The following is a 10974-nucleotide window of genomic DNA, read 5'->3' as shown; positions in this document are numbered from 1 at the left end:
GGTGGGGTTTCTCGCATTGGCTCTTCCCAGGCCCGGTTGTTGGGTGCGCTCCCACCCTGGCGCGCGCGAAGTTGGAAGTTGGGTTAATTGCCCGGGCGCGCACCTTCGCCAGGGTGGGCACCTTGGTGCGCAAACCTTGGCTGGGCTGCGCACCAGGGCGGGCTCAAGATGGCACCAGCATTCCCTTTTTCTCACTATCTTTCAAAACGGAAATTTTAAAATCTCGTTTTTTTTTTGCCTTTTATGGAAATTAGTGAAGGCATCGCATCAAAGGTGCGCACCTCGCTGCCCACCTTGGTGTGCTCCGAGGTGCCCACCACGGTGCGCAACGCCGGTGCGAACCCGGGAGCGCCCCGATGTGTGCTCCAAGGTGCGGCGTGCACGAAGTCGGACCCCGGTTTGCCCCGGGTGCGCACCTCGCGTGCACCTTGGTGCGCACACCTTGGCTGGGTTGCGCGGCCTGGTGGGCACCATGGTGCGCACCAAGGAGCGCTCCGAAGTGTGCTCCAAGGTGCGGCGTGCACGAAGTCGGAGCCCGGTTTGCCCCGGGTGCGCACCTTCGCCGCGGTGGGCACCATGGCGTGCACGAAGTCGGAGCCCGGTTTGCCCCGGGTGCGCACCTCGCGTGCACCTTCGCCGGGGTGGGCACCTCGGCTGGGTTGCGCGCCCTGGTGCGCACCAAGGAGCGCTCTGAAGTGTGCTCCAAGGTGCGGCGTGCACGAAGTCGGAGCCCGGTTTGCCCCGGGTGTGCACCTCGCGTGCACCTTCGCTGCGGTGGGCACCTTGGCTGGGTTGCGCGCCTTGGTGGGCACCATGCAGTGCACGAAGTCGGAGCCCGGTTTGCCCCGGGCGCGCACCTCCGCCAGGGTGGGCACCTTGGTGCGCACAACTTGCCTGGGCTGCGCACCAGGAAGGGCTCAAGATGGCACCCGCGTTCCGTTTTTTTCACTATCTTTCAGAACGGAAATTTTAAAATATCGTTTTTTTTTGCCTTTTCTGGAAATTAGTGAAGGCAGCGCATCAAAGGTGCGCAACGCTGGTGCGAACCTGGGAGCGCTCCGATGTGTGCTCCAAGGTGCGGCGTGCACGAAGTCGGACCCCGGTTTGCCCCGGGTGCGCACCTCGCGTGCACCTTGGTGCGCACACCTTGGCTGGGTTGCGCGCCCTGGTGGGCACCATGGTGCGCACCAAGGAGCGCTCCGAAGTGTGCTCCAAGGTGCGGCGTGCACGAAGTCGGAGCCCGGTTTGCCCCGGGTGCGCACCTCGCGTGCACCTTCGCCGCGGTGGGCACCATGGCGTGCACGAAGTCGGAGCCCGGTTTGCCCCGGGTGCGCACCTCGCGTGCACCTTCGCCGGGGTGGGCACCTTAGTGTGCAGACCTTGGCTGGGTTGCGCGCCCTGGTGGGCACCATGGTGCGCACCAAGGAGCGCTCCGAAGTGTGCTCCAAGGTGCGGCCTGCACGAAGTCGGAGCCCGGTTTGCCCCGGGTGTGCACCTCGGGTGGGCACCTTGGTGCGCATGCCTTGCCTGGGCTGCGCACCAGGGCGGGCTCAAGATGGCACCCGCGTTCCTTTTTTTTCACTATCTTTCAAAACGGAAATTTTAAAATCTCATTTTTTTTTGCCTTTTTCTGGAAATTAGTGAAGGCAGCGCATCAAAGGTGCGCACCTCGCTGCCCACCACGGTGCGCAACGCCGGTGGGCACCCGGGAGTGCTTCGAAGTGTGCTCCAAGGTGCTGCGTGCACGTTGTCGGAGCCCGGTTTGCCCCGGGTGCGCACCTCGCGTGCACCTTCGTCGGGGTGGGCACCTTGGCTGGGTTTGCCCCGGCTGCGCTCCGAAGCGGGGTTATTGGAGCGCCGCCTCTTTTTTTGTCGGAGCGTTTGGTGGGGTTTCTCGCATTGGCTCTTCCGAGGCCCGGTTGCCACCCTGGCGCGCACGAAGTCGGAAGTAGGGTTAATTGCCCGGGTGCGCACCTTTGCCAGGGTGGGCACCTTACCTGGGCTGCGCACCAGGGCGGGCTCAAGATGGCACGCGCGTTCCGTTTTTTTCACTATCTTTCAAAACGGAAATTTTAAAATCTCCTTTTTTTTTTGCCTTTTCTGGAAATTAGTGAAGGCAGCGCATCAAAGGTGCGCACCTCGCTGCCCACCTTGGTGTGCTCTGAGGTGCGCACCCGGGAGCGCTACGAAGTGTGCTCCAAGGTGCGGCGTGCACGTTGTCGGAGCCCGGTTTGCCCCGGGTGCGCACCTCGCCTGCACCTTGGCCGGGGTGGGCACCTTGGCTGGGTTTGCCCAGGGTGCGCTCCGAAGCGGGGTTACTGGAGCGCCCCCTCTTTTTTTGTCAGAGCGTTTGGTGGGGTTTCTCGCATTGGCTCTTCCCAGGCCCGGTTGTTGGGTGCGCTCCCACCCTGGCGCGCGCGAAGTTGGAAGTTGGGTTAATTGCCCGGGCGCGCACCTTCGCCAGGGTGGGCACCTTGGTGCGCACACCTTGGCTGGGCTGCGCACCAGGGCGGGCTCAAGATGGCACCAGCATTCCCTTTTTCTCACTATCTTTCAAAACGGAAATTTTAAAATCTCGTTTTTTTTTTGCCTTTTATGGAAATTAGTGAAGGCATCGCATCAAAGGTGCGCACCTCGCTGCCCACCTTGGTGTGCTCCGAGGTGCCCACCACGGTGCGCAACGCCGGTGCGAACCCGGGAGCGCCCCGATGTGTGCTCCAAGGTGCGGCGTGCACGAAGTCGGACCCCGGTTTGCCCCGGGTGCGCACCTCGCGTGCACCTTGGTGCGCACACCTTGGCTGGGTTGCGCGGCCTGGTGGGCACCATGGTGCGCACCAAGGAGCGCTCCGAAGTGTGCTCCAAGGTGCGGCGTGCACGAAGTCGGAGCCCGGTTTGCCCCGGGTACGCACCTCGCGTGCACCTTCGCCGGGGTGGGCACCTCGGCTGGGTTGCGCGCCCTGGTGCGCACCAAGGAGCGCTCCGAAGTGTGCTCCAAGGTGCGGCGTGCACGAAGTCGGAGCCCGGTTTGCCCCGGGTGCGCACCTTCGCCGCGGTGCGCACCATGGCGTGCACGAAGTCGGAGCCCGGTTTGCCCCGGGTGCGCACCTCGCGTGCACCTTCGGCGGGGTTGCGCGCCCTGGTGGGCACCATGGTGCGCACCAAGGAGCGCTCCGAAGTGTGCTCCAAGGTGCGGCGTGCACGAAGTCGGAGCCCGGTTTGCCCCGGGTGCGCACCTCGCGTGCACCTTCGGCGGGGTTGCGCGCCCTGGTGGGCACCATGGTGCGCACCAAGGAGCGCTCCGAAGTGTGCTCCAAGGTGCGGCGTGCACGAAGTCGGAGCCCGGTTTGCCCCGGGTGCGCACCTCGCGTGCACCTTCGCCGCGGTGGGCACCATGGCGTGCACGAAGTCGGAGCCCGGTTTGCCCCGGGTGCGCACCTCGCGTGCACCTTCGCCGGGGTGGGCACCTCGGCTGGGTTGCGCGCCCTGGTGCGCACCAAGGAGCGCTCCGAAGTGTGCTCCAAGGTGCGGCGTGCACGAAGTCGGAGCCCGGTTTGCCCCGGGTGCGCACCTCGCGTGCACCTTCGCCAGGGTGGGCACCTCGGTGCGCACACCTTCTCAATGTTTTCTTGCCTTTTCTGGAAATTGGTGAAGGCAGCGCATCAAAGGTGCGCACCTCGGTGTGCTCCGAGGTGCGAACCCGAGAGCGCTCCGAGGTGCCCACGAAGTCGAAAGTCGGGTTAATTGCATTGTTTTCCCCGGGTGCGCTCCGAGGTGCGCAACATCGGCGCGCACCAAGGAGGGCTCCGAAGTGTGCTCCAAGGTGCGCACGATGGCGTGCACCTCTGGTGCGCACGATTCGGAGCTCGGTTTGACCGGGGTGCGCACACCTTGGCTGGGTTGCGCACCTTTTGTGCGCTCCAAGGTGCGCACGAAGTCGGAGCTCGGTTTGCCCCGGGTGCGCACCTTCGCCAGGGTGCGCACCTTGATGCGCACGCCTTGGCTGGGCTGCGCACCTTGGTGGGCGCCATGGTGCGCACCTTTCGTGCGCTCCAAGGTGCGCACGAAGTCGGAGCTCGGTTTGCCCCGGGTGCGCACCTTGGTGGGCGCCATGGTGCACTCCGAGGTGCCCAAGATTGGTGCGCACCAAGGAGCGCTCCGAAGTGCGCTCCAAGGTGCGCGCGAAGTCGAAAGTTGGGTTAATTGTCCGGTTTGCCTCGGGTGCGCACCTTGCGTGCACCTTCGCCAGGGTGGGCGCCTTGGTGCGCACACCTTGGCTGGGCTGCGCACACCTTGGCACCCGCGTTTCCTTCATTTTAAATTTTTTTTTTTTACAATCTCTCAAGTGGGAAATTCTATAATCTCAACTTTTTTTGCCTTTTCAGGAAACTTTTGAATGGAGCGCATCATTGGTGCGCTCCGAAGTGTGCTCCAAAGCTCTCTCCAGCTGCGTGCACCTGCCCCGGCCGCGCACCCGGCCCCGCCCAGCTTCGCTCACCTGTCCCGGGCGTCTGGTGCGGAACCTTAGAGTAAGAAACATCACCGTGCACCTTGGCCAACGTGCGCGACTCGACCGAGCGCGCACTGGCCGAGGTGCACACCGATTTCACCTGGGTGCGCGCGCAGCACCTCGGGCGCACCGGGGTGCGCGCACAACGCCCGGGTTGCACCGTGGCCTGTGTGCTCGGGGCGCCTCGGGTGCGCGCTCGGTGTCGCCCCCTGCGCGCGCGGTAGTGCGGGCAGCGCACCCCGGCCCGGCCCGGCCCCGACGAGAACGCAAACGGGCAAAAGGTTTATTCAAATAGCATTGCGACGCCCGGCGAAAAACTAAAAAAGGGTGCAACACCGGGACTTCCCGGGAGGTCACCCATCCCAGTACTACTCCGGCCCAAGCGCGCTTAACTGCGGAGTTCTGATGGGATCCGGTGCACTAACGCTGGTATGATCGCACCCGTTATGAGCTTGTCGCAGTGTGTACTTAGCAAACCGCGACCCACGTGCGAATCCACCCCGGCCACCCACCCCCGTCGAGGTGCACACCCTCCCTCGCGAAGTGCGCCCCGTTCGCCAAGTGTGAGCCCTGCCCGGGTGCGCGCACCTTGCTAGGGCGTCGGGTGTGCACCCGGCCCGGCCTACGTGCGTGCACCTGGAGGGGGCGTCGTGTGCGTGCAGTGTCCCGTCTGCAACGCGGTGCCCACACACCACCTCGGGCGCAACGACCTGCGCTCACATGTGGGCCGAGTGCACCTTGGTGCATGTTCGGGGCGCCTCGGGTGCACGCTCGATCTTGCCCCGGTGCACCAAGGCGCTCGGTTTGCCCCGGGTGCGCACTTGGTGCAAGGTGGGCACCCAAAATAGGGATCAAGCACCAAAACACAAGTTTCGGGATGCAAAATGGGACCCAAGGACCACAAATGCGTTCCAAGACCCATGATGGGTCCACGAGAACAAAAATGTGTTCCGAGACTTAATAAACAAATATTGGGTTTTAGGAGAAGAAACATGCTCTGATGCCCAAAACGAGAATCGACCCCGAAAAGGCCACAGGCCAAAAGTGGGATGCGAGACAAAAAAAAATGGGACCCGAGGACCAAAATTGGGTTCCCAGGTCGAAGACAGGGCAACCGGACAAGAAACGACCTCTAAGGCTCGAAATGAGTCCCGACGACTAAAACTTGACAAGAAGCACCCATCAGGCACCCAACTCGACACCCATGGGATGCCGACCCACCCGGGCTTCCACCTAGCACACCTTGGCACCCACCCACCCTCGCACCCAACCTCGCACCCAACTTAGCACCTTTGAACCCACATTGGCACTCACCCTGACCCTGGCACCTTGGAACCCACATTGGCACTCACCTTGACCCTGGCACCCACCTTTGCACTCACCTTGGGACCCACCCTGGCTCCCACCTCGGCACCCACCCAGACACCCACCTTGGTTCCTTGGCACCCACCTTGGATCCTTGGCACCCACCCCGACACCCACCTTGGCACGCAACTTGGCTACTTGCCACCCACCTTGGCTCCTTGACGCCCACCCCGACAACCACCCCGTGACCTACCCTGGCTAGGGTTGGTGCACACCCACCCTGGTGCCCACCTTGGCACCCACCCTATGACCCACCTTGGCACGCACCTTAGTACCCACCCCGTTACCCACCCTAGGACCCACCCCGTGACCCACCTTGGCCAGGGTGGGTGCCTTGGTGCGCACAACTTGCCTGGGCTGCACACCAGGGCGGGCTCAAGATGGCACCCGCGTTCCGTTTTTTTCACTATCTTTCAAAACGGAAATTTTAAAATCTCATTTTTTTCTTTTTTTTGCCTTTTCTGGAAATTAGTGAAGGCAGCGCATCAAAGGTGCGCAATGCTGGTGCGAACCCGGGAGCGCTCCGATGTGTGCTCCAAGGTGCGGCGTGCACGAAGTCCGAGCCCGGTTTGCCCCGGGTGCGCACCTCGCGTGCACCTTCGCCGGGGTGAGCACCTTGGCTGGGTTGCGCGCCCTGGTGCGTACCAAGGAGCGCTCTGAAGTGTGCTCCAAGGTGCGGCGTGCACGAAGTCGGAGCCCGGTTTGCCCCGGGTGTGCACCTCGGGTGCGCACCTCGCGTGCACCTTCGCTGCGGTGGGCACCTTGGCTGGGTTGCGCGCCTTGGTGGGCACCATGCAGTGCACGAAGTCGGAGCCCGGTTTGCCCCGGGCGCGCACCTCCGCCAGGGTGGGCACCTTGGTGCGCACAACTTGCCTGGGCTGCGCATCAGGAAGGGCTCAAGATGGCACCCGCGTTCCGTTTTTTTCACTATCTTTCAGAACGGAAATTTTAAAATATCGTTTTTTTTTGCCTTTTCTGGAAATTAGTGAAGGCAGCGCATCAAAGGTGCGCAACGCTGGTGCGAACCTGGGAGCGCTCCGATGTGTGCTCCAAGGTGCGGCGTGCACGAAGTCGGAGCCCGGTTTGCCTCGGGTGCGCCCTGGTGGGCACCATGGTGCGCACCAAGGAGCGCTCCGAAGTGTGCTCCAAGGTGCGGCCTGCACGAAGTCGGAGCCCGGTTTGCCCCGGGTGTGCACCTCGGGTGGGCACCTTGGTGCGCATGCCTTGCCTGGGCTGCGCACCAGGGCGGGCTCAAGATGGCACCCGCGTTCCTTTTTTTTCACTATCTTTCAAAACGGAAATTTTAAAATCTCATTTTTTTTTGCCTTTTTCTGGAAATTAGTGAAGGCAGCGCATCAAAGGTGCGCACCTCGCTGCCCACCACGGTGCGCAACGCCGGTGGGCACCCGGGAGTGCTTCGAAGTGTGCTCCAAGGTGCTGCGTGCACGTTGTCGGAGCCCGGTTTGCCCCGGGTGCGCACCTCGCGTGCACCTTCGTCGGGGTGGGCACCTTGGCTTGGTTTGCCCCGGCTGCGCTCCGAAGCGGGGTTATTGGAGCGCCGCCTCTTTTTTTGTCGGAGCGTTTGGTGGGGTTTCTCGCATTGGCTCTTCCGAGGCCCGGTTGCCACCCTGGCGCGCACGAAGTCGGAAGTAGGGTTAATTGCCCGGGTGCGCACCTTTGCCAGGGTGGCACCTTACCTGGGCTGCGCACCAGGGCGGGCTCAAGATGGCACGCGCGTTCCGTTTTTTTCACTATCTTTCAAAACGGAAATTTTAAAATCTCCTTTTTTTTTTGCCTTTTCTGGAAATTAGTGAAGGCAGCGCATCAAAGGTGCGCACCTCGCTGCCCACCTTGGTGTGCTCTGAGGTGCGCACCCGGGAGCGCTACGAAGTGTGCTCCAAGGTGCGGCGTGCACGTTGTCGGAGCCCGGTTTGCCCCGGGTGCGCACCTCGCCTGCACCTTGGCCGGGGTGGGCACCTTGGCTGGGTTTGCCCAGGGTGCGCTCCGAAGCGGGGTTACTGGAGCGCCCCCTCTTTTTTTGTCAGAGAGTTTGGTGGGGTTTCTCGCATTGGCTCTTCCCAGGCCCGGTTGTTGGGTGCGCTCCCACCCTGGCGCGCGCGAAGTTGGAAGTTGGGTTAATTGCCCGGGCGCGCACCTTCGCCAGGGTGGGCACCTTGGTGCGCAAACCTTGGCTGGGCTGCGCACCAGGGCGGGCTCAAGATGGCACCAGCATTCCCTTTTTCTCACTATCTTTCAAAACGGAAATTTTAAAATCTCGTTTTTTTTTTGCCTTTTATGGAAATTAGTGAAGGCATCGCATCAAAGGTGCGCACCTCGCTGCCCACCTTGGTGTGCTCCGAGGTGCCCACCACGGTGCGCAACGCCGGTGCGAACCCGGGAGCGCCCCGATGTGTGCTCCAAGGTGCGGCGTGCACGAAGTCGGACCCCGGTTTGCCCCGGGTGCGCACCTCGCGTGCACCTTGGTGCGCACACCTTGGCTGGGTTGCGCGGCCTGGTGGGCACCATGGTGCGCACCAAGGAGCGCTCCGAAGTGTGCTCCAAGGTGCGGCGTGCACGAAGTCGGAGCCCGGTTTGCCCCGGGTGCGCACCTTCGCCGCGGTGGGCACCATGGCGTGCACGAAGTCGGAGCCCGGTTTGCCCCGGGTGCGCACCTCGCGTGCACCTTCGCCGGGGTGGGCACCTCGGCTGGGTTGCGCGCCCTGGTGCGCACCAAGGAGCGCTCTGAAGTGTGCTCCAAGGTGCGGCGTGCACGAAGTCGGAGCCCGGTTTGCCCCGGGTGTGCACCTCGCGTGCACCTTCGCTGCGGTGGGCACCTTGGCTGGGTTGCGCGCCTTGGTGGGCACCATGCAGTGCACGAAGTCGGAGCCCGGTTTGCCCCGGGCGCGCACCTCCGCCAGGGTGGGCACCTTGGTGCGCACAACTTGCCTGGGCTGCGCACCAGGAAGGGCTCAAGATGGCACCCGCGTTCCGTTTTTTTCACTATCTTTCAGAACGGAAATTTTAAAATATCGTTTTTTTTTGCCTTTTCTGGAAATTAGTGAAGGCAGCGCATCAAAGGTGCGCAACGCTGGTGCGAACCTGGGAGCGCTCCGATGTGTGCTCCAAGGTGCGGCGTGCACGAAGTCGGACCCCGGTTTGCCCCGGGTGCGCACCTCGCGTGCACCTTGGTGCGCACACCTTGGCTGGGTTGCGCGCCCTGGTGGGCACCATGGTGCGCACCAAGGAGCGCTCCGAAGTGTGCTCCAAGGTGCGGCGTGCACGAAGTCGGAGCCCGGTTTGCCCCGGGTGCGCACCTCGCGTGCACCTTCGCCGCGGTGGGCACCATGGCGTGCACGAAGTCGGAGCCCGGTTTGCCCCGGGTGCGCACCTCGCGTGCACCTTCGCCGGGGTGGGCACCTTAGTGTGCAGACCTTGGCTGGGTTGCGCGCCCTGGTGGGCACCATGGTGCGCACCAAGGAGCGCTCCGAAGTGTGCTCCAAGGTGCGGCCTGCACGAAGTCGGAGCCCGGTTTGCCCCGGGTGTGCACCTCGGGTGGGCACCTTGGTGCGCATGCCTTGCCTGGGCTGCGCACCAGGGCGGGCTCAAGATGGCACCCGCGTTCCTTTTTTTTCACTATCTTTCAAAACGGAAATTTTAAAATCTCATTTTTTTTTGCCTTTTTCTGGAAATTAGTGAAGGCAGCGCATCAAAGGTGCGCACCTCGCTGCCCACCACGGTGCGCAACGCCGGTGGGCACCCGGGAGTGCTTCGAAGTGTGCTCCAAGGTGCTGCGTGCACGTTGTCGGAGCCCGGTTTGCCCCGGGTGCGCACCTCGCGTGCACCTTCGTCGGGGTGGGCACCTTGGCTGGGTTTGCCCCGGCTGCGCTCCGAAGCGGGGTTATTGGAGCGCCGCCTCTTTTTTTGTCGGAGCGTTTGGTGGGGTTTCTCGCATTGGCTCTTCCGAGGCCCGGTTGCCACCCTGGCGCGCACGAAGTCGGAAGTAGGGTTAATTGCCCGGGTGCGCACCTTTGCCAGGGTGGGCACCTTACCTGGGCTGCGCACCAGGGCGGGCTCAAGATGGCACGCGCGTTCCGTTTTTTTCACTATCTTTCAAAACGGAAATTTTAAAATCTCCTTTTTTTTTTGCCTTTTCTGGAAATTAGTGAAGGCAGCGCATCAAAGGTGCGCACCTCGCTGCCCACCTTGGTGTGCTCTGAGGTGCGCACCCGGGAGCGCTACGAAGTGTGCTCCAAGGTGCGGCGTGCACGTTGTCGGAGCCCGGTTTGCCCCGGGTGCGCACCTCGCCTGCACCTTGGCCGGGGTGGGCACCTTGGCTGGGTTTGCCCAGGGTGCGCTCCGAAGCGGGGTTACTGGAGCGCCCCCTCTTTTTTTGTCAGAGCGTTTGGTGGGGTTTCTCGCATTGGCTCTTCCCAGGCCCGGTTGTTGGGTGCGCTCCCACCCTGGCGCGCGCGAAGTTGGAAGTTGGGTTAATTGCCCGGGCGCGCACCTTCGCCAGGGTGGGCACCTTGGTGCGCACACCTTGGCTGGGCTGCGCACCAGGGCGGGCTCAAGATGGCACCAGCATTCCCTTTTTCTCACTATCTTTCAAAACGGAAATTTTAAAATCTCGTTTTTTTTTTGCCTTTTATGGAAATTAGTGAAGGCATCGCATCAAAGGTGCGCACCTCGCTGCCCACCTTGGTGTGCTCCGAGGTGCCCACCACGGTGCGCAACGCCGGTGCGAACCCGGGAGCGCCCCGATGTGTGCTCCAAGGTGCGGCGTGCACGAAGTCGGACCCCGGTTTGCCCCGGGTGCGCACCTCGCGTGCACCTTGGTGCGCACACCTTGGCTGGGTTGCGCGGCCTGGTGGGCACCATGGTGCGCACCAAGGAGCGCTCCGAAGTGTGCTCCAAGGTGCGGCGTGCACGAAGTCGGAGCCCGGTTTGCCCCGGGTACGCACCTCGCGTGCACCTTCGCCGGGGTGGGCACCTCGGCTGGGTTGCGCGCCCTGGTGCGCACCAAGGAGCGCTCCGAAGTGTGCTCCAAGGTGCGGCGTGCACGAAGTCGGAGCCCGGTTTGCCCCGGGTGCGCACCTTCGCCG

The 10974-nt window shown here is 63.0% G+C and overlaps 1 non-coding gene across 1 annotated transcript; it reads right to left on the bottom strand.

The window, feature by feature from the left end:
- Nucleotides 1-4831: 4831 nt before the first annotated feature.
- On the bottom strand, nt 4832-4950 carry LOC131871555 (5S ribosomal RNA). Its single transcript, XR_009369770.1, has one exon. It is a non-coding gene; the product is annotated as a 5S ribosomal RNA (ribosomal RNA).
- Between the last annotated feature and the right edge of the window lie 6024 nt (nt 4951-10974).

The sequence above is a fragment of the Cryptomeria japonica genome, unplaced genomic scaffold, assembly GCF_030272615.1.
Source record: "Cryptomeria japonica unplaced genomic scaffold, Sugi_1.0 HiC_scaffold_423, whole genome shotgun sequence".
Classification (NCBI taxonomy): domain Eukaryota; kingdom Viridiplantae; phylum Streptophyta; class Pinopsida; order Cupressales; family Cupressaceae; genus Cryptomeria; species Cryptomeria japonica.
This window is presented reverse-complemented; position numbering and strand designations above follow the sequence as displayed.